Genomic DNA, 19,722 nt, shown 5'->3' with positions numbered 1-19,722 from the left:
TGGGCAGGGGGGGTCTGAGGGGTGCTGTGGGCGATCAGAGGGAAGGGGGGGGCAGGATCAGTGTGCTTGGTGCAGACTAGGGTGGCTGCAGCCTGCCCTGGTGGTCCCTCGGACACTGGGACCACCAGGGCAGGAGGCAGCCAGTATAATAGGCTTTGTATACATTACAAAGCCTATTATACACTATCCGTGCGGCGATCCGGGTGCTAGTAACCCGCCGGCGCTTCCGAACGGCCGGTTACAGCGCGGGGGGGAGCCAGTCGCCGGCGGCTGATCGCGTCACGAATGACGCGATCGCCGCATAACCACGCCCGCCACCGCCGATGGGCGTATTGCGGTCGTTTGGGCCCAGCCCTTGCCGCCGCCCATCGGCTTAAGGCGGTCGGCAAGTGGTTAATCAGTTGCTCTCAGTTAAAAACGGAAAGAAAACAGATTTTCAAAGTCATTCCCATGTTTTCTTATGGCACCTTTCACACTTAACGCGTTTTAACTGAAATCTTTTTCACAATGCACTGCTATGGAAAAAACGCATACTAAACGCACACTAACTGATTAAGTGTAAAAGGGCCCTTATAGTACGTTTATATCATGTCAAACATACATACACAATAGTGTTTTAAAAGAGCACAGTGTGGAATTTCCTTACAAGAATGCGTGAAAAATGTACCATGCAATGAGGTACATCATACAAATGGCAAGTGAAGCAGCACCCAATGAAGAGGATGGTGTGCCAAGATCCCTACCCCCAGTTCCTCCAGGGACATATTAGTCAATATGTGAAAACCGGATCGGCACTACCGATATGTAAATATAGCTATTTTATTGCATTAACCAGTTCGGGACTGTGTGTAGTTAAAACTACGCCGCACTTGTGGCTGCCAAAGTCTGATGCAGCATCGTTTTAAAGGGACCCAGAGAGGATCAAGTATACATACCTGGGGCTTCCTCCAGCCCCATACACACCGATCGCTCCCACACCGCCGTCCTCCGCTGCGTGGATCCGCCGCTACCGGGTCCCGTCATTCCCGCCAGTCGGCCGGCGGACCCGGCCAATTCTCCGCATCACTGGGGGCTCCCTCCATACAGTTACGCGTGTGGCTGCCTATTGCACAGCCGCACGCATACGGGTATGGAGGGAGCCCCTGTGATGCGGACAATTGGCCGTGTTCGCCGGAAGTGACGGGCCCGGTACCGGCAGATCCAGGAAGCGGAGGATGGCGGCGTGGGAGCGATCCAGGCTTATGGGGCTGGAAGAAGCCCCAGGTATGTATAAAATCTTTTTCTATTTTAAAAATGAATTCCTCTCTGGTTCCCTTAAAGACCACCCTATCTCAAGCGTAGTTTTAACGTTCACCTGATAACTGTGAGCCAATCACAGTGATCAGGGAGTGTAAAAAGAAAAAAAAAAGCCTCTGGTCTTTAAAGGGATCAAAGGCTCCAGTCCAAAAGGAGTTAAAAAGCAAGGCAGCTTTTTGATGCAATAAGAGCTATATTAACATATCAGAGGTGCAGATCCATTCTTCACATAATGAGGTACATTGTAAACGACTAATATTGTATAATTTGCCTATATGCACATTCCTCACATATTGTTATACTTACTGCTCATGTCAGGTTGAACGAATAATATTACAAGCTTCTATTGTATAGAGGTCACCATGTTTTTATAACACTCTTGACTTGTAATAAATAAATGGTTAGTATACAACATGACAACACTGACTGTTTAGTTTTGCAAGACACCGTTTTCACAGATCACTTTATACGCACTTGTTAATATGTATGTTCAATAAACAAAGACACGGTCTTTGTTAACTGTTTATTAAAACAACATAACCTTCTGAACTGTACTGTGCAGCAGTAGTCAAATAACAGGCATCCAATAATGACATTCTTCTGTTATATTTTTTCACAGAATACAAGTCTTGGAGGTTGACCTTTGGAAACTAACGTTTGCTTTACATCTATGAAACGAAAAAATACTACTGTAGCTTGGTTCAACTGCAAAGTCCTTTTGTTATCAAAATAAAACAAAATGTTAACATCCGAAAAGTAGATGTATAATTCTTTATACAGCTATAGCCATGTTAACAGTATGTCAAGTACTTTTTGACACGGGTTTTCCCTCATACAGAGTGGGCAAGGATATACTGGTCTGGATCCTCAGACTTCCTTCTGTGTACACGCACACTGTTGTGTGTGCTCCTCATATGGATTCTCTTGCCAGAGGTTACTATACGACTTTCACATTAATGAATTACTTCCAGCAGGCGAGTTATAAACCTTGAGACCCAATGATCATGGCAGCATTAAAAAGAACCCGAGGTGGGTTCTAAGAATGTTATCAGTGCACAGAGGCTGGGTCTGCCTATACTGCCCAGCCTCTGTTGCTATACCGATCCCCCCTAAGCCCCCCTGCGCTCTGCTATACCCCCATAAATCAAACGCCGAGCTGTCGACACACAGCGTGTCGCAGCTGGCTGTTTACCTCTGTAAGTGTCAGTCTCGGCTGCTCCCCCACCTCCTCCATAGCTTCACGCCTCCTCCGGGGGAGCAGCCGAGACTGACACTTACAGAGGTAAACAGCCGGCTGCGACACGCTGTGTGTCGACTGCTCGGCGTTTGATTTATGGGGGCAAAGCAGAGCGCAGGGGGGCTTGGGGGGGGGGGGGGGAAATCGGTATAGCAACAGAGGCTGAGTATATGCAGACCCAGCCTCTGTGTGCCGATAACATGCTTAGAACCCACCTCGGGTTCTCTTTAAGTGCAAAGCCTTACATGACACGCTATCTTTTTCACAGGAAGAAGACTTTAAAGGACACCTTATCTGAGGTAAAGCTCCCTAAGGTAAGGACAGAGGTATGTTCATGTTGGATCCACAAACCTCTGAGCGTTATCTGTTCCTCTCATTCCACCCGGTCCCTGAAATAACGCCTTAAAAAATGTGACCTGTGGCTAAAGTCTACATTTTCAGCCAGGAAGAGGTAGGCTTACAGTGAAGTTCCCTCCCATCACCCTCCCTTTTTAATCCTGCCTTATCCTGTCTGAAAATTCGACCTTACCCAAAAGTCACATTTTTCCAGAGAGTGATTACAGAGACTAGGGGGAATGAGAGAAAACAATGCAGAGAGGCATGTGGATCCGGCGTCAACGTACATCTGTGGGTTGCTTGGGTAGCTTTGTCTTGGGTCAGGTGTCCTTTAAGTCACATCATATGTGGTAGGAATATGGAGAGTGACATATTTCTTCTTTTGAAAACAATGTTAATTGCCTCATGGACCTAGGTATCACCTGCCTCTCATGGTTTGGTTTGTTGCACCAGTTAGCTACAGGCACCCTAGCTGTATGAATGCTTCCCTCCAAAACACTGTTCACTGTCCCGAAGAAGCGGGTTGATGCCTGTGAGGTGCGTTGTCTGGTGTTTTTTTCAATAACTTCCATAATTTTTACCCTAGGTTTATCTCTTGAGACAAGTTCCTCTTACCTTTTAAATGGTTTTACATTTGTGGGGTACCCCTTCCCCACTCTATATTAAGACCCCCAACAGGGGCAGTTATCAGTTAGGGCCATTTATGGTTTTTCAAATCCCTTCTTGACCTCAACTACAACTTTTCTGGAGAGGGACAAAATGTATTAGGCAATACATATTGCCACAGGGTGGTCGGATCAACCACCCCCAAGCCTTTTACTGTGGTTGCCATTCCACAAACCGGGTTAGTAACATTTTTTTCATCTTTTTACCGCTACCATTTTTGTTGATATACTGCTCCATAGAGGGCTCCTTATTTCTCCTGTGCTTTTTTTTTCCCTCTCTGGTTTACCAGACCTACTTTTTTAACCCAGTGCAGGTTCTAGTACAGGTTACTATAGCAGTAGGAGTCTGCATTACAAATGGAATGCAATTCTCTACACTTGTTAATCAACTGTTGACAATACAATAAGTAACATGTCAATGGTCATAAAGTATAGCAAGTTATTAAGAAGTTAACAAACACTATATGCACATATCCATGCACACTTTATGGTTATAACACGAATCGGCTATTTAGTGACTATTTCAGATAGGGCTACCAAAAGAAATAATGTTCTTTTCTAACTTTGTAATAGTTATTAGCTCAAGACACAAATGTGAAATGCAATAAAATATAACATCTTTATAACTTAGCACAATCTCAGTACCTGAAAGTGGGTGGTACAGATCCCCTACACTTCCTGTCCAGTTTACAAATGCCATGCAGCCAGCCAATCACCATGAGCCTTCTTTCCCTGTCATATGACATGGGACCGAAGCTGCATGCATGGTGATTGGCTGGCTGCTGCTCTGCAATGTATAGCTCCTTAATGTCCTCCCCCAACGATAGAGGTTGGGGAGGACAGCCAACAGATCCCTGGGGAAAAGGGGCGACAGGCCAATGCCCCCAATGACGTTAACAAGCCATCAAAGGTCAAATTGCAATACATATACACAAACATGCTAATAAAAACAACAACATTTCAACTGGTGGGTGTTCCAAAACTTTGTATACATAATTTTTTTAAGCATTTCACTTTTTTTTGCCCTTATACATTGTAATGAGGATTGAGATCTGCAAGCAACATACTATGGTTTACAGACGTGGCATAGAGCTCTGCGATGGTCTACCAGCATTTGTTTGAAGCTGCTGTAGTAGACTAGCGAGGAGCTCAGTTTGTTTGGCTAAGTACATTAATTCCTTCTCTCTGTAGAGCTGTGTCGCAATATTGAACCGTTCAAAGTTCTGCCTGAAGCGCATGATTTCACCGAGTATGCCATCAAGGCGTTTCATGAGATCTTGGTGGAATTGCTCTTGGGCATCATAAAATTGGTGTGCTTGGCTTTCATCAATTGGAATTTGTTCTTCCTCCATTGCTCCTTTTCCATGGGTATGCTGGGCACTCTGAGACAAACGTGCTGCTTTTGGTGGAGTGGCATACTCAGGTGCATTATCTGCCGCTTTTCGGACATTACCTGTGGATGAAGTCGGTTCTCTGACGTTATCTCCGTTTACTGTACGGGGGGCATCAAGGTCATACATTTCCAAACCAAATGCTCTTTCACTATCTGACTGGTGGGAAAACAAGAGCTCTAGTTCTGGAGGTGGATGGTGTGCGACTTTTGTCACTTCTACCAATAAAAAGAAAAATTGTTTACAATGTGCATGTACATACACGCATACAATAAAAGCAATCAGCAGTTGCACAAAAAAATTAGACACAACCATAAAGGCCCATTCACACTAGGGTGATTAGCAGGTGCAGGGCTGTGGAGTCGGAGTTGGAGTCGAGGAGTCCGAGCAATTTTGGGTACCTGGAGTTGAAGGTTTCATAAACTGAGGAGTCTGAGTTGGATGATTTTTGTACCAAATCCATAGCCCTGGTAAGTATTAGATTAACCATTTATGCCGCCTGGATGTGATCCTCACATCCAGGCGGCTGCTGTGCTGCCGATGCGGCTTTGGCGCTCCCGTGCCGCCCCTGATAGCCCGGAGATCAATGAATGGGAACATGGTTCCCGTTCATTGATCTAAGTCCCCAGCAGAAAAAACGACGGCCCTTTCTGAAAGAAAAAAAACCCCAACGTTTCCTGTCCTCTTCTCGCTTCCTGGAAGCAAGAAGAACCCAAAAAAAAAATAAAAAAAAAATCTGACAATCATGACAACATGACAAATTACAGCTAAATTCAATGCAGGTGCATAAAGCATATCACAATACAGAACAAGACTTTGCAAAGGATGGGCTTCAGCACCAGGAGACCATCAAGAGTGCCTTTGGCATGAAAGAAAAACAGGAAAAGATTCCTGTTGTGGAGCCTTGCCTAAGTGCTCAAACAGTCTCAAATTGGTCTGAGAAACAAAATTTAACCTGTTCGTATGGCCAGCTCAGTCCCTGACCTCAATCCTATTAACCATTTGTGAGACAAATCGAAAGATCACCTCAAAGCTTGGAAATGCTACAATCCAATCTGACCAAACTTAGAGCTGCCATTATGTCAACAAGGGCCAACATTCCTCAGTAGCAGTATCAGCATCCAGCATCTTGTTAACGAAAATCTGTAACGAAAAAACATCCCCGGGGGATACTCACCTCGGGTGGGGGAAGCCTCCGGATCCTATTGAGGCTTCCCCCGTCGTCCTCGGTCCCACAGCAGCGGAGATGTAAATATTTACCTTCGTGGCTCCAGCGCAGTATCCACTCTTCCCACGGAGATAGGCGGAAATAGCCGATCTCCGCCAGGCCGCTCTACTGCGCAGGCGCAAGTCTCCTGCGCAGTAGAGCGGACCCGACGGAGATCAGCTATTTCCGCCCATCTCCGTCAGAAGAGCCGAAAAAGCTCCCCGCTGGAGCCTGGAAAGGTAAATATTGAACAGGCTGTCGGATCTGGCTTTGAAGGGCTGCAGCGAGTCCCCCGTGGGACAGAGATGGATGGGGGAAGCCTCATTAGGATCCTGAGGCTTCCCCCTCCCGAGGCGAGTACCGCCCAGGGGACATTTTTCTCGTTAGAGTGTCTTTAAATCCATGCCAAGAAGAATATCGGCTGTGATCAGAGCTAAAGGTGGACCAACTTGTTATTCGAGTCGAGGGTGTCTAATTTTTTTTGGCCACTCAGTGTACATACGTCTGGAAAGTCCCAAGTGAAAAGCAGCAAGCAATGGATGACAATATTGGGTACACGTCAATACAGCAGAGTCCCCATTATCCAGAGCTCAGGCCACTGGAAATTTCAACTAACCAGCATGCTGAGGAAATAACTGGAGTTTCCAGCGTCCAGCTTCCTACTTGGAGGAAGAGCATGTATCCGGCATCGGGCAATCCCTGCCGGTGATACTAGGGACTGTGCTGTAATATGTTGTAGAATATTTGCAGAAACATTTATGTGCTGTGTGTGTGTGTGTGTAACTTAACATGTGTACATAGAAGCACGCACAGTAGTACCGGTAAGACAGGGCTTATATACTGTGATGTTGCATTTATCAATTTTTAGAAGGCTGTATCATGTATAGGATTTGCTTGCACCTATTGCACACTTTCTCATACATAAGTGTTATTATTTTGTCGTTCTGTACATACACAACATACGTATAAATGTCTTCTTCATGCAGAGTGGAAAGGGTGGAAGGTTACATGCATCCACTTACCAGAGAGACCTTGGCTTTCCAAATCTGTTCAAAAGCACCAACTTCCACTCTCTGTAATTTGGGTTTAAATCCAATCCAAGTCTTTCTTTATCTATTAAAACATAATATGATATAAAACTTGTGATGTATACCAGTACAAAACATACATTTTTCATCTGAAGCATACACCATATTTTTCAGAATAAAAGATGCTACGGCACCTAGGTTTAGTTTGTTTTTTTACCCCTGAATTTTGCCTTCTAAAACTAGGTGCAAGTTTAAGGGGACAAAATTCAGTGGAAAAAAAATAACCTAAACCTAGGGGCGTCTATGGTGCAGGGGAGTCTTATGGACCTTTCCCCTCTAAACTGTCTCTATTTAAGCTACACTGCCCATCTACACTAACTCCTGCTACACTACACTTCACTTACTCCACCAACTACACTTAACTAACCCCTGCAGCCAACCAAAACTACTTTACACTTCACCGACTAACCATGTACATGCGCTAGCGCCCCGCCACCATCCTCCATAGTTACAGCAACGGGGTCAAGCATGAGGTCAGGCACAGTAGGAGGCTCTGTAACCAGGAAGAGGATGCTGTAACTATGGATTGTGGCAGTGAGGCAGCAGCGCATGTAAACCGCAAGGCTGCAGTCTGCATACGGAGACTGCAGCGAAGAGAAGCCGGGGGCTGGGACACTGAAGAGCTTAATCCTGGATGACAGCTGGTAGGGCTGCACGATTTTAGGGAAAAATTTAAATTGCGATTTTTCTCTCAGAAATTGCGATTTCGATTTTTTTTCACGATTTTTGTATATAATTGTTATAGCTTGCGCTGCCCAGCCCAGCCCCACCATTTTAATACATAATGTGATTGTAATACTTTCAGGGTGATGATATTTATTGAAAATATGCATGGCCAGTGTATGAGGGCAGGGTCAGGGTCTGTGATGTTGCTAGCAGGTAGCTGAACGACATGACCTGGACTGGATTGTGGCCTTCTGTGAGGAAGCTGGAGCTGGGCTGGGGGCAGTTAATACAATGTGCGGCGTATTGCGGAGTCACGAGTGCTTGAGCCGGGCAGCAGGGGGCGGATCCACTAGAGTCACTGAGTGGCAGAAGCTACGACTAGTAGTGCATATTTTTGATTGGTTAATGAGCCGGGCAGCGGGGGGGGGGGGGGGGGAGTTGCGGTTAAGTCCAGTCCAGAGCGACACACAGCGCCACCAATCACTAGATAGAGATAGTATGACGGCGGAGGTAGGCGGAGCTGTACCCTTTGTACAGCTCCGCCTACGTCATACCATCTCTATCTAGCTATTGGTTGCGCTGTGTGCTGCTCTGGACTGGACTCTCCCTCCCCCTGCTGCCCGGCTCATTAACAATCAGAAATATTCACTGTTAGCCGCGGCCTCTGCCAATCAGTGGCTCCCAAAACCGAAGCTACTGACGATCTGTAGATCGTCTGCACGTGAATCGGTTTCAGCTTAAAGCCGCAAAACCGTGCAGCCCTAACGGCTGGGACCCTCGGATGACAGTCAGACGGAGGAAGAGAGGAGCGCAGTGGAAGGATCTGGTAAGTATATTGTGGGGCACAAAATATTGTACCTTTAGGCTGCTTACACACCAAGACATTACAGGCGCACGTTAGTGCGCCTGTAACGCTCCCCCAACGCACAGCAATGTAACACAAGTGGGCTGTTCACACAGCCCACGTTGCGTTACATGTAACGCTGCAAGTTCTGTGCAAAGTGCAGCATGCTACGGCGTTGGAGCGGCTATAGCCGCGTTAGACTGTTTGCACATGCGCAGTGGGGGGCGGAGAGGAGGCGGGGAGAGCCAGCTACAGTAGCCGCGCACATGGCTACTTAATATTCACTGCACTGGCGGGCGCTGATTGGCCGGCGGGACCATGTGATGCGGAGTGTCTCCCTCCGCATCACGTGGTCCCGCTGGCCAATCAGCGCCACTCGGAGACATTATAGGACTCGAGCCGCCTAACGCGGCTCACTCTACCGTCGGCTCTTGCAGCACCATACGTTGTGTTAGGTGCACGTTATGCGACCTTAACGTGCCACCTAATGCAACGTCTTGGTGTGCAAGAAGCCTTAGGATATAAGATGCACCCACTTTGTCCCCCGGCTATCCTCCTCTCCTTTCAAAGTGGCTCACTCTACCGTCGGCTCTTGCAGCACCATACGTTGTGTTAGGTGCACGTTATGCGACCTTAACGTGCCACCTAATGCAACGTCTTGGTGTGCAAGAAGCCTTAGGATATAAGATGCACCCACTTTGTCCCCCGGCTATCCTCCTCTCCTTTCAAAGTGGGGTTCCATCCACGGAGCACGTGGGACCTATTTTGAGGGGATCCTCCGTCTGACCTAGCCAATTTCCTACAGCTTACTACCCGGCTAAGTATCTCCTTTATTTTGCACTCGGTTATTGCACGGTCCATATGGGCTGCGCCTGACTTTTTCACTAGATTTACTACTGTGTAAATGAAATAAATATGGCAGCCTCCATATCCCTCTCACTTCAGTTGCCCTGAGAATGTATTTGTAATATCAGTTATGTCAGACTCACAATATTTGTCCGCAACACCTGCACAGTGCAGGTGTAGCGGACAAATATTGTAAGTCTGACATAACTGATATTACAAATCGTTTAATTACATTCTCAGCAATCGGCTTCTGCATTTTACTGGAGGTAGACACACTGGATAGACACAGGACAGGAACAGAGAGAGACAGAGAGGAGTGAGACGGAGCAGAATTGTAACAGGTGCAACGGGGGTATTGGAAAATGTGGGAAACAAAGGGGGGAGAGACATGTAATTGGGAATGGGTAAAGGTTAAAGGGCAACTGAAGTGAGAGGGAGATGGAGGCTGCCATATTTGTTTCCTTTTAAAGAGACTCTGTAACTTCAAAAAGATCCCTTGGGGGTACTCACCTCGGGTGGGGGAAGCCTCCGGATCCTAATGAGGCTTCCCACGCCGTCCTCCGTCCCACGGGGGTCTCGCTGCAGCCCTCTGAACAGCCGGTGACAGGCCCGACTGTAATTTCAATATTTACCTTTGCTGGCTCCAGCGGGGGCGCTGTGGCTGCTTTCGGCTCGGAAATACCCGATCTCCGTCGGGTCCGCTCTACTGTGCAGGCGCCGGAGACTTGCGCCTGCGCAGTACAGCGGACCCGACGGCGATCGGGTATTTCCGCCTACTTCGGAGCCGACAGCCGTCAGAGCGCCTGCGCAGGAAGGTAAATATTACGTCATGGCTGTGCAGAGGGCTGCCGCGAGACCCCCGAGGGACGGAGAACGGCGTGGGAAGCCTCATTAGGATCCTGAGGCTTCCCCCACCCGAGGTGAGTACCCCCCAGGGGACGTTTTGCCGTTACAGTTCCTCTTTAAACAATACCAGCTGCCTGGAAACCCTACTGATGTTTGGCTGTAGCAGTGTCTGAACAAGGCCTGAAACAAGCATGCAGCTGATCTTATCAGATCTGACAATAATGTCAGAAATTATGTACATATAGAAACAGATAGCGTGCATCTTCCGTCCAAACGTATGTATTTATTGCAAGTGAACATCACCACTGAAGGTTCTTCGAGTAACACAATCCAAGTGTATCATATGCAACATGCAGATATTTGTAGCATCATACCTGGTCTGTCGTTCTGTGCGTTAGACTGTCAGCATAGGAGGTGGGAGTGCGGGGCAGATGTGGGCCTAGCGACAGCCGTTTCGCGTCCTGCTGGACGCTTGGTCACGCTGCGTTCCACTGAACATCGGCGCTGTTTATACATACGGGAGGTCCCGCCTCCCCTATGTCGTCACAGCGCCGATAGTGATTGGGGCTCAGATGCCTCCAATGAGAGAGCTCAAAATGCCAGACATTAAGAACGGAGGCCGGTGTGGAACAAGTCATGCGGCCAAGCGGTCGCATAAACGCGCGTCACAACGCACACATCACAAGGTTCACTCGCAGCACAGGAGCCAATCTTCCATAACGCTGAGGATCCAATATGCTGGATACAATATCACCAGTAGAGTGCACTAGACTACTTCATAAGAAGTTGCATACTTTGTTACCCACCTAACGTCCTGCTTAAAATAGGGCACATATATTTCAGTGACCATAAATTAGGCATTTTTGACTGACCCATTGGGGCAATAATATAAATAGTGATAGTGCAAGAATGTGGCTCACAATTAAAATTAGTACTGGGACTGGCATCAGAACGGAAGTGAACTCTTTGATCTGGAAAAGAATAAATACAATGTATTTATTCTTAAAAACGCAATCGCTGCACAAGGTGTTTAAGTGAGCGTTTGTGTTTTTCCTATACCTTCCATTGAAGCAAAAATCGCCGCAAAAATGGCCCATGCACCGTTTTTCTGAGCGGATCGGAAACTAACCGCTCAGATGTGAACTGTATCATAGAGAATAATGGTGTAAGTGCTTTCAGGGCGTTTTTGAAAAACGTCTGCGCTTAGATTTCAGCAAAAACGCCTCTAGTGTGACCGAGCCCTCAATGCATACCTCACAACAATTTGAGATAAGAAAGAGGTATACTTAAGCCACACCTTGGCCACGCCCATAATCACACCCCTGGCCACGCACGCGTAAAACATTTCATAAGAAAAAAATGTTTTATAGTTCAAACCACACCGGTTCTGGTTCATTTTTTTCATATTAACATTTGAAATAAAATCTATCAATGTAAAAGATGGGAATAGAGTTAAAGAGAACCCGAGGTGGGATTTTATTATTATGCTAGTGGGGCACAGAAGCTGGTTGTGCACACTAACACCAGCCTCTGTTGCCCCATGGTGTGCCTCCAAGACCCCCCTGCACGCCGCTATACCCCCCGCAGTGCTGGCGACACGCAGCGTGCATCGGCGCTACCCTCCTGTGTCCCTTCCCTCCCGCTGATTGGAGGGAAGTGACACGGGCGGGTAGTGCCGATACGAAGGAGCGGCGCTGACAGACAGCGCTTGGGTAAACATTGTGCTGGCGAAATGCTGCGTGTTGCCAGCACTGCGGGGGGGGGGGGGGGGGGGGGGGGGGAGTATAGCGGCACACCATGGGGCAACAGAGGCTGGTGTTAGTGTGCACAACCAGCCCCTGTGACCCACTGGCATGATAAAATCCCACCTCGGGTTCTCTTTAAACACATCTTTCAATTCATATATTTAGATCAATGGTCCTCAAACTAAGGCCCGCGGGCCGAATGTGGCCCCCTGAGGCTTTTTTACTGGCCCCCCACGCACAAAATGTATTACTTCTAGATGCGGTCAGCTACATATTTATATATCGGTGGTCCGCATATAGAATAGCAGTGCTGGTAGCACCCATCCTCATGGAAGCCAGAAAGCAGTAATTCGCTGGTTTCCAATCAAATTCCACATCAGACAGTACTACTGTCCAATTGGACTGCAGGATGTCATCTGGGTATGCTTCACTGTCTACCCTGCAAAGACTTCTACCTCATCTTATGTATACTCAGGTGTTCATTTGTATGCTATTTTGTCGGGTATGCTAAAATGTTGGAACACCTGTTCCTCAGCAGTCTGAAGTATGTTGAACACCTGTCCTCGACCCAACACGTTTGTGGACCTCTGATTTAGATAGATCTGTGCATCAGTATAGAAAGACGGACAAATGATGAAGAAAGATGGCCATGGCTCCCAAAGAGGGACTGTCTCTCCAAAAGAGACAGCTATGATTAATGCAAGCCACCCACATCTGACAGTATGCACTGTATACAGACAGCTGTGACAGTCTACATCTATTATGCTGGAATAACTGAGCAATAGGCCTGTTTACATTACCTTACCTGATAGGCACACAGCTGTGCTGCTCACTGCCAAATATATCCCCAGCTAGTCTCCCTGGGTAGCTTCACAATCGCAGCACACCCAGCTCACTCTTCTGCTTCCGTGGAGGAGGAGTCACAGTTTGGCGGGAAGGAGGTGGGTGTGGCTGAGCGTCTGTGTCCCACATGCGTGTTGTGTGGCCGGGAAAAACGGGGCGGGGACTCCATCCTAACTAAATGCAGCAGCATACAATCCCTAGCTTTGCCTGGAGATACATGTGAAGTACCTCCCTCAACCCTGATGGGCGGAGCAGCTCTGTGACTTGCAGGGGGTTTTGTACCTCCCTCAACCCTGATGGGCGGAGCAGCTCTGTGACTTGCAGGGGGGTTTGTACCTCCCTCAACCCTGATGGGCAGAGCAGCTCTGTGTTTTGCAGGGGGTTTTGTACCTCCCTCAACCCTGATGGGCGGAGCAGCCTTGTGACTAGCTGCAGGGGGGTTTGTACCTCCCTCAACCCTGATGGGCGGAGCAGCCCTGTGACTGGCTGCAGGGGGGTTTGTACCCCCCTCAACCCTGATGGGCAGAGCAGCTCTGTGACTTGCAGGGGGTTTTGTACCTCCCTCAACCCTGATGGGCAGAGCAGCTCTGTGACTTGCAGGGGGTTTTGTACCTCCCTCAACCCTGATGGGCAGAGCAGCCCTGTGACTGGCTGCAGGGGGTTTGCAGGAAAAGGGCTCTCAGCTGCATGAGTAGCATGATTTTCTAATCTGTCTAAATTGTCTTCAGATATTGCAATTCTGAATTCACAATGTACATTTCACCAGTTTATGTCACAGCACCCTGCAATTACAAATACAGACATAAGTATGTTATTTACCTATCGTCACAATAGGTGGCTGGTTGCTGAAAAAAGCGGACAGAAGCGCACTGGTGTGAATGAGCCATTAGGCCTCGTTCACCTCATACGCCCTTCCATGCGGATATGGAAGCGCGTATGATGTGCTGAAACGAAGGAACGGCACAAGGGCATAGACTGTCCTTCTACCATTCACATCCACTGCGCTGCACAGCAGTACAATGCGCTGGGAAGCGCTTGCATACTGCTGCCTGCATTTTGCCCGCAAGCGCAGAGCTGATCCCATCACTGTCAATAGATGGGATCAGCAGCGGGCAGGGGCGCAGATGGTGTGCGATCGGATGCGCTGCGTTCAGATCGCACGGCCATCTGCGCTCCTCAGATGTGAACGAGGCCTTAGAAGCAACACACACTCTGCTGTGCATTTCTTGGCAATGCAAGCAGTATCACTCGGCACTTAATTACATTGGAGTCAATTGCATTTCAACAATGCATTCCCCTATTGCCGTACGCACCACCCGGGTACATTTTTTATGCCACCCGGCTGGAAAAAAAATTCTGGGGAGAACACTGCTAAGGCATCAGCGGTGATCAGCTGATGCCCGATACATGTGCTTGAAATAGCAAAAACTTTTCCCGAAATGCTTACCGAGCCTCCACCGATGTATCACAGCCAGGGCCAAGGCAGAGGCGAGAAAGGCTCCGGCCTCAGGGCGCAGTGTAGGAGGGGGCGCAGTGTAGGAGGGGGCGCACAGCTCCCTTAGCTATCATTCTCTTATTGTGTTTGAAGCAGGCAGAAATAAGAAAAGGGTATACATGGCAGTGACTGCAAGCCAGATAACTAGAGATTAAGGTGTTGGGGGCCCTGGGGAACCTCTTAGTCTAATAGCAAAAAGTGTGACTGCTGGGGCGGGAGGGATGGGGGGCGCACTTTGGTGTCTCAGCCTTGGGTGCTGGAGGACCTTGTCCCGGCACTGATCACAGCCTTCCTGTACCTCCTTACGGGCTCTGAGCAGTGTTCCAGCTTCCCCTGTGTACGCAAGCCAGCAAATCACCTGACCCGATGCAGGTCAGGTGACATGCCAGCTTCTGTGCATGAATGCCAGAAGCCGCAAAGAGGTAAAGGAATGCTGCTAGATGTCGCTGGAGGCTCGGTAAGTATTTTACAGCCTGCCACAGCATCACCCAAAAGCCCCCACAAAAAAAGTCCCTGTCATCCATCAGGCATGCTCAGGCTCAGATTTACATCACAAGAGCCTATAGGCATCGAAGTCATGGCACGCTAGACTTTGCCCTCCATGAACCTACAAACCCCCACGAAACTGCACCGCAAGTGTGCTGGCTGGCCCAGCTGTCACTTCTTCCTTACATCGTTTGCCTGTGATAGGTAGCTATAGGTGCCCCTTCGTATTAGGTAGCCAAAGATATCCTCAGTATTAAGTTGACCCCAATTTAAGGGAGATCACATCAGTGGAATGCTGAGAGTTGGGTAAGTAACCTTGCATTTACACTCTGCTCAGGACTCTGCATAGGGAAGGAGGCATTCAAGGAGCAGAGTGAGCCGCCTTTCTATCACCAGGTACCTATAGGCACGTGCCTACAGTGCCTTATGGTAAATACGGCCCTGGGCATGCTGGTTAGTTGAAACTTCCAGTTGCCTGAATTTAAGATAACAGGGACTCTGCTGTATTTGGACTGTTGCTGTGCAGTGCACTTGCACCTCTGCCACAAGGTGTATGAAATAGGAAATGGTGCTGTACCTTTGGAGGCTCCTCACATCCTCCTGACACAATTTTTTGCATACAATCGTTTTGCATCCCTTGGGATCAGTTTGGTTCCACTAAATGAAACTTTCTTTCTGCAATGTGAAGCGGCCTTACCTTTTCCTTTGCTCCATCTTTCTCTTTTTTAGTCAAAGGTTGGAACTGTATTGGTTGTACTGTAACTGCACATGACCTGTGTCCGCATGGGTGGAATCCAGTGTGAACCCAGCCTAAATATATCTACGATTACAGCTAATCTCATCCAAAAAGTGTGTGGCAGGCAAATCACAATAAGCTAAGATAGGAGCTAAAAGTTTGATGCTTTCTGTGAAGCACTGTGACAATGTCAGCACTACATAAATACATAAAGTGAATTTCAAGAACTGGAGCTGGTTGAAAGTCTTGACTACAAATTAGCTTCTGCAACACAGCTTCAAAGGGAAGATATTTACCTAAAGAGAGGGAAGCCTCAGGGTTCTATTAACCTCCCTAGTGATAACCCTGAGTAAGACTCGGGGTTGGAAATCTGCACCTCAGGGCAGTAACCCCGAGCCAGACTCGTGGTGACCGCCGTGAAGGTCTATGCAGAGCAATGGCATGCAGCGGGCATTTTCACTCGGCTCCCCAGGGATCCAGACGCTAGCAGCCATTCTTCCTCCTGTTCTCTGAGGCTCTGCATTCTCCTAGTGAGATCGCCATCTGTCACCATGACGACAGCCGGCGATCTCACTATAGGGTTACAGCGCAACCAGGAGTACGGAGGGAGAACTGCAGCACTGGATCCCAGGGAGGCAAGTGCAGGGGCTTCCGCAGATCTCTCCGCAATACGATTATTTCTGCATTTTAGGATCTGAAAGCGTGCAAAAAAATCTGGAAACGATCACATCGCCAGGGAGGTTAAGGCTTCCCTCTGTGCTCTAGACTCCACCCCCCCCCCCCCCCCCCCCCCGCAGCATGGCCTCCCTCCACATTGGGGACACGCTCCTCACCAGTCAGAAGTGCAGCCGTGCAGTGGCTGCGCAAGCACATCCATGCAGCCAGTGAGCCGAAGCACGCTCACGCGGCCGATGTGATTGGCGACAATGCCTTCCGGGGAGCTGTGCTCAGCGAGCAGTGACATCAGAGCACTGAGGGAAGCTAATAGTATCCTGACACTTCCCTCTCTTTAGGTAAGTATCTAATTTTGTACCTGAGCCTTGACTTTAGGGCCGGGTTCACATAGATGCTTGGCGGGCGTTTACCACCAGCGTCCGGAACTTGTCGTTAAATGCTCCCATTCAAGCGTTTAAATCGGGTGGCGTGTATCGTTTACCGGTGTTTGTGCAAAAGCGGCATTCCGATCCCGACTTTCCCCGTCGTTCCAGGTGACCCTGCACGCAGTGTGTGGCGTCCATGTCTTCGTGTCCTGCAGGGACAAAAAATGCTGATGCTATGGGAAAGCCACCAAAAGCCCGCGCAAGCCTTCGAACGAGACGCCGGCAAAAGGGAAGCATGTGTGAACCGGCCTTTAAAGCTTAATTTTGTAGTTATAATGTAGGCACCACTGCACAGTCTTCTGAAAGATGATTTGCTAAAGACCTGGAATGTTTTACAGTATGCCAGAGACGGAATTAAAGATTTGATACTTACCTGGGGCTTCCTCCGGCCCCGTAAGCACAGGAGTCCCTCGCCATCCTCCCCTGGTCTGCCATTCAGCCGCGATCAGCCCCAGTAACAGGCTCAGTCGAGTCAGTCGTAGCACATGTGCTATAAATTATTTTTTTGCCTATGTTGCTGTCACTTATAGTAGGTAGTAGAAATCTGGCAGAACTGACAGGTTTTGGACTAGCCCATCTCCTCATTGGAAATTCCCAGGGTTTTCTTTATTTTCAAAAGCACTTAGTGAATGGCAGTTACTTAGTCCAAGTACCATAATAGTGTGCAAACGAGTAGAGGGGGCAGCCAGCAACTTTGTATAGATCCTTTCCAGATATTGCTTTTGTAAAGAATAAATGAAATACTGAAAATCCCCCACAAAGATATAGACTCGTCTAAACCCTTTCGGTTTCGTCAGATTTTTATGTGACAGCTACATAGGAAAAAAGTAATTTATAGCTCATTTTATTCTGAAAGAAATCTACTTCTTATCTGTATTTTAAATTTTTTTCTCGATAATGGTCCTTTAAACACTTGTGACGAAAGGCCCCGTTCACAGTGCGTTACGTTCCCAGTGTAACAGGAACACAAGGCAATGAAATGAAAACATCGCACTGCACGTTATGGCTGCGTTGCATACAGTAAAGTACAGTGAAGCAGGGCCGGTTCCCTCATGAGGCAAGGTTGCATCAGGTGCAGAGATTACAAGGGCAGCTTGTTTGTACTGTGTGTTCACACTTACAGCATGCAGTCAGAGTAGTAGAAGTGAGAGGAGAGCGAGCGAGGTGAAGAGGTCAACACTGGGGAAAAGCAGGTTGTTGTGCTGTGTGAGGAGTCTGACAGTAAGGACTGGAGGACAGTCGATTGGCTGAGGGTGAGCAGGTTGTTTGTCACAGACTCACACAGCCAGCCAGTGTGTTATTGTGTTGAGCTGCAGCATGTCACGTCTCAAGTCGTTGCATACACTCCCTTGCTGACTGAAAACATTAAATGAAGCAGAGTAAATTGACAGATGCTGTGCAATCCTTCCAAATCGGGAAGGAAGGGGAAGCATCCTCATAAGTTTGCCTCAGGCAGCAAAAAGTCTAGAACCAGCCCTGCAGTGAAGTATGCAGTCCAATGCAAAGTATGCTTCACTGTCTTTGTTAACGTGTGCGTTTAGCAGTCATGCACTGCGTTTTCATACCACAACAGTACCTCCGCGCTGTGAACCTCGCATAGGTGGTGTATTGCAGTGCAGAAAGCCATGTTACAAAGCGGCCCTCACCCTGAAACATACCACTGCAAATGCGGCCTTGTGGCAGGCCTCTATTCAATGTAAAAAAAGATCCATCTATATAGGTCTGGTGTAAGTCATAGTAAATGATTCTATGTCACAAATTGTTTTATTGAAAGCAGAAAATACACTCAGTATGAGAACTGCTTGTATTAAATTAATCTTTTGCTGTAGAAAAACACCACTTAAAAAAGAAAGAAAGGAAAAAAAAACACATTAAGTTTCACAATTTTCAAGCGACAATAACCTGTATGGAAAAAAAAAAAAAAAAGCACCCAAACTTCAAATGTATTTATATATTTAGCCTAAGAAAAAACAGCATATAGTGTTACATATTTAATTGGCCATATAAACACGGAGTTCCTAATATCATAGACTTCGCAAAGGTCCAGCAGCAAATAAATTATAAATGAGCAAGAAAAAGAGGTATGTAGAATAAATGGCAGCGTATTGATCATTTTGACCCCCCCCCCAAAAAAAAACCAATCAGTATTGTTAAATTTTGTTCCTTATTTCAAATTTACAGCAGGTAGCATTCAAAAGTGTCAACTGAACTTAATTACAGCACCAAAAAAAAACAACAACAAAAAAAAACATAAGATCCAAAGATCTGCATCCTTAGTAATGTCAATAATTAATGATAACAATGTACTTAAAGGGAACCAGAGACGAAGCTAATGAAAACAATGAAAAAGCTTTTATACATACCTGGGGCTTCCTCCAGCCCCATAAGCCTGGATCGCTCCCACATCGCCGTCCTCCGCTGCCTCTATCGCCGGTACCGGATCCCGTCACATCCGGCAGACATGGCCAATTTTCCGCATGCACAGGGGCTCCCTCCATATCCTTCTGCATGCGCCTGCGTAGTATGGAGGCGCTTGCGAAATATGGAGGGAGCCCCTGTGCATGTGGAAAATTGGCCGCGTCTGCCGGCAGTGACGCACTGCGCTTGCGTCGACTGGCCGAAAGTACGGGAACCGGTACCGGCGGATAGAAGCAGCAGAGGACGGTGGCGTGGGAGCGATCCAGGCTTATGGGGCTGGAGGAAGCCCCAGGTATGTATAACATCTTTTCCCCAACGTCTTTGGTTCTCTTTAATCATAATAATATTCTCTAACCGGCCTGTCTTACGAGGCCAATTTAAAAAAAAAATAATAAAAAAAGTTAGCTACCTTGCTCAGCTTGTAAGGCACGGAGGACACCGTCCGCGCCCTCCGTGCCGTTCCGCCTGGTCCCCGCC

The 19,722-nt window shown here is 47.8% G+C and overlaps 1 long non-coding RNA gene across 1 annotated transcript; it reads right to left on the bottom strand.

The window, feature by feature from the left end:
* Nucleotides 1-2,724: 2,724 nt before the first annotated feature.
* LOC137543928 (uncharacterized) lies at nucleotides 2,725-13,224 on the bottom strand. The gene is made up of 3 exons (XR_011025665.1): nucleotides 12,973-13,224; nucleotides 7,155-7,245; nucleotides 2,725-5,143 (listed from the first exon to the last, which is right to left on the bottom strand). It is a non-coding gene; the product is annotated as an uncharacterized lncRNA (long non-coding RNA).
* Between the last annotated feature and the right edge of the window lie 6,498 nt (nucleotides 13,225-19,722).

Source organism: Hyperolius riggenbachi, chromosome 2 (genome assembly GCF_040937935.1).
Source record: "Hyperolius riggenbachi isolate aHypRig1 chromosome 2, aHypRig1.pri, whole genome shotgun sequence".
Lineage (NCBI taxonomy): Eukaryota > Metazoa > Chordata > Amphibia > Anura > Hyperoliidae > Hyperolius > Hyperolius riggenbachi.
This window is presented reverse-complemented; position numbering and strand designations above follow the sequence as displayed.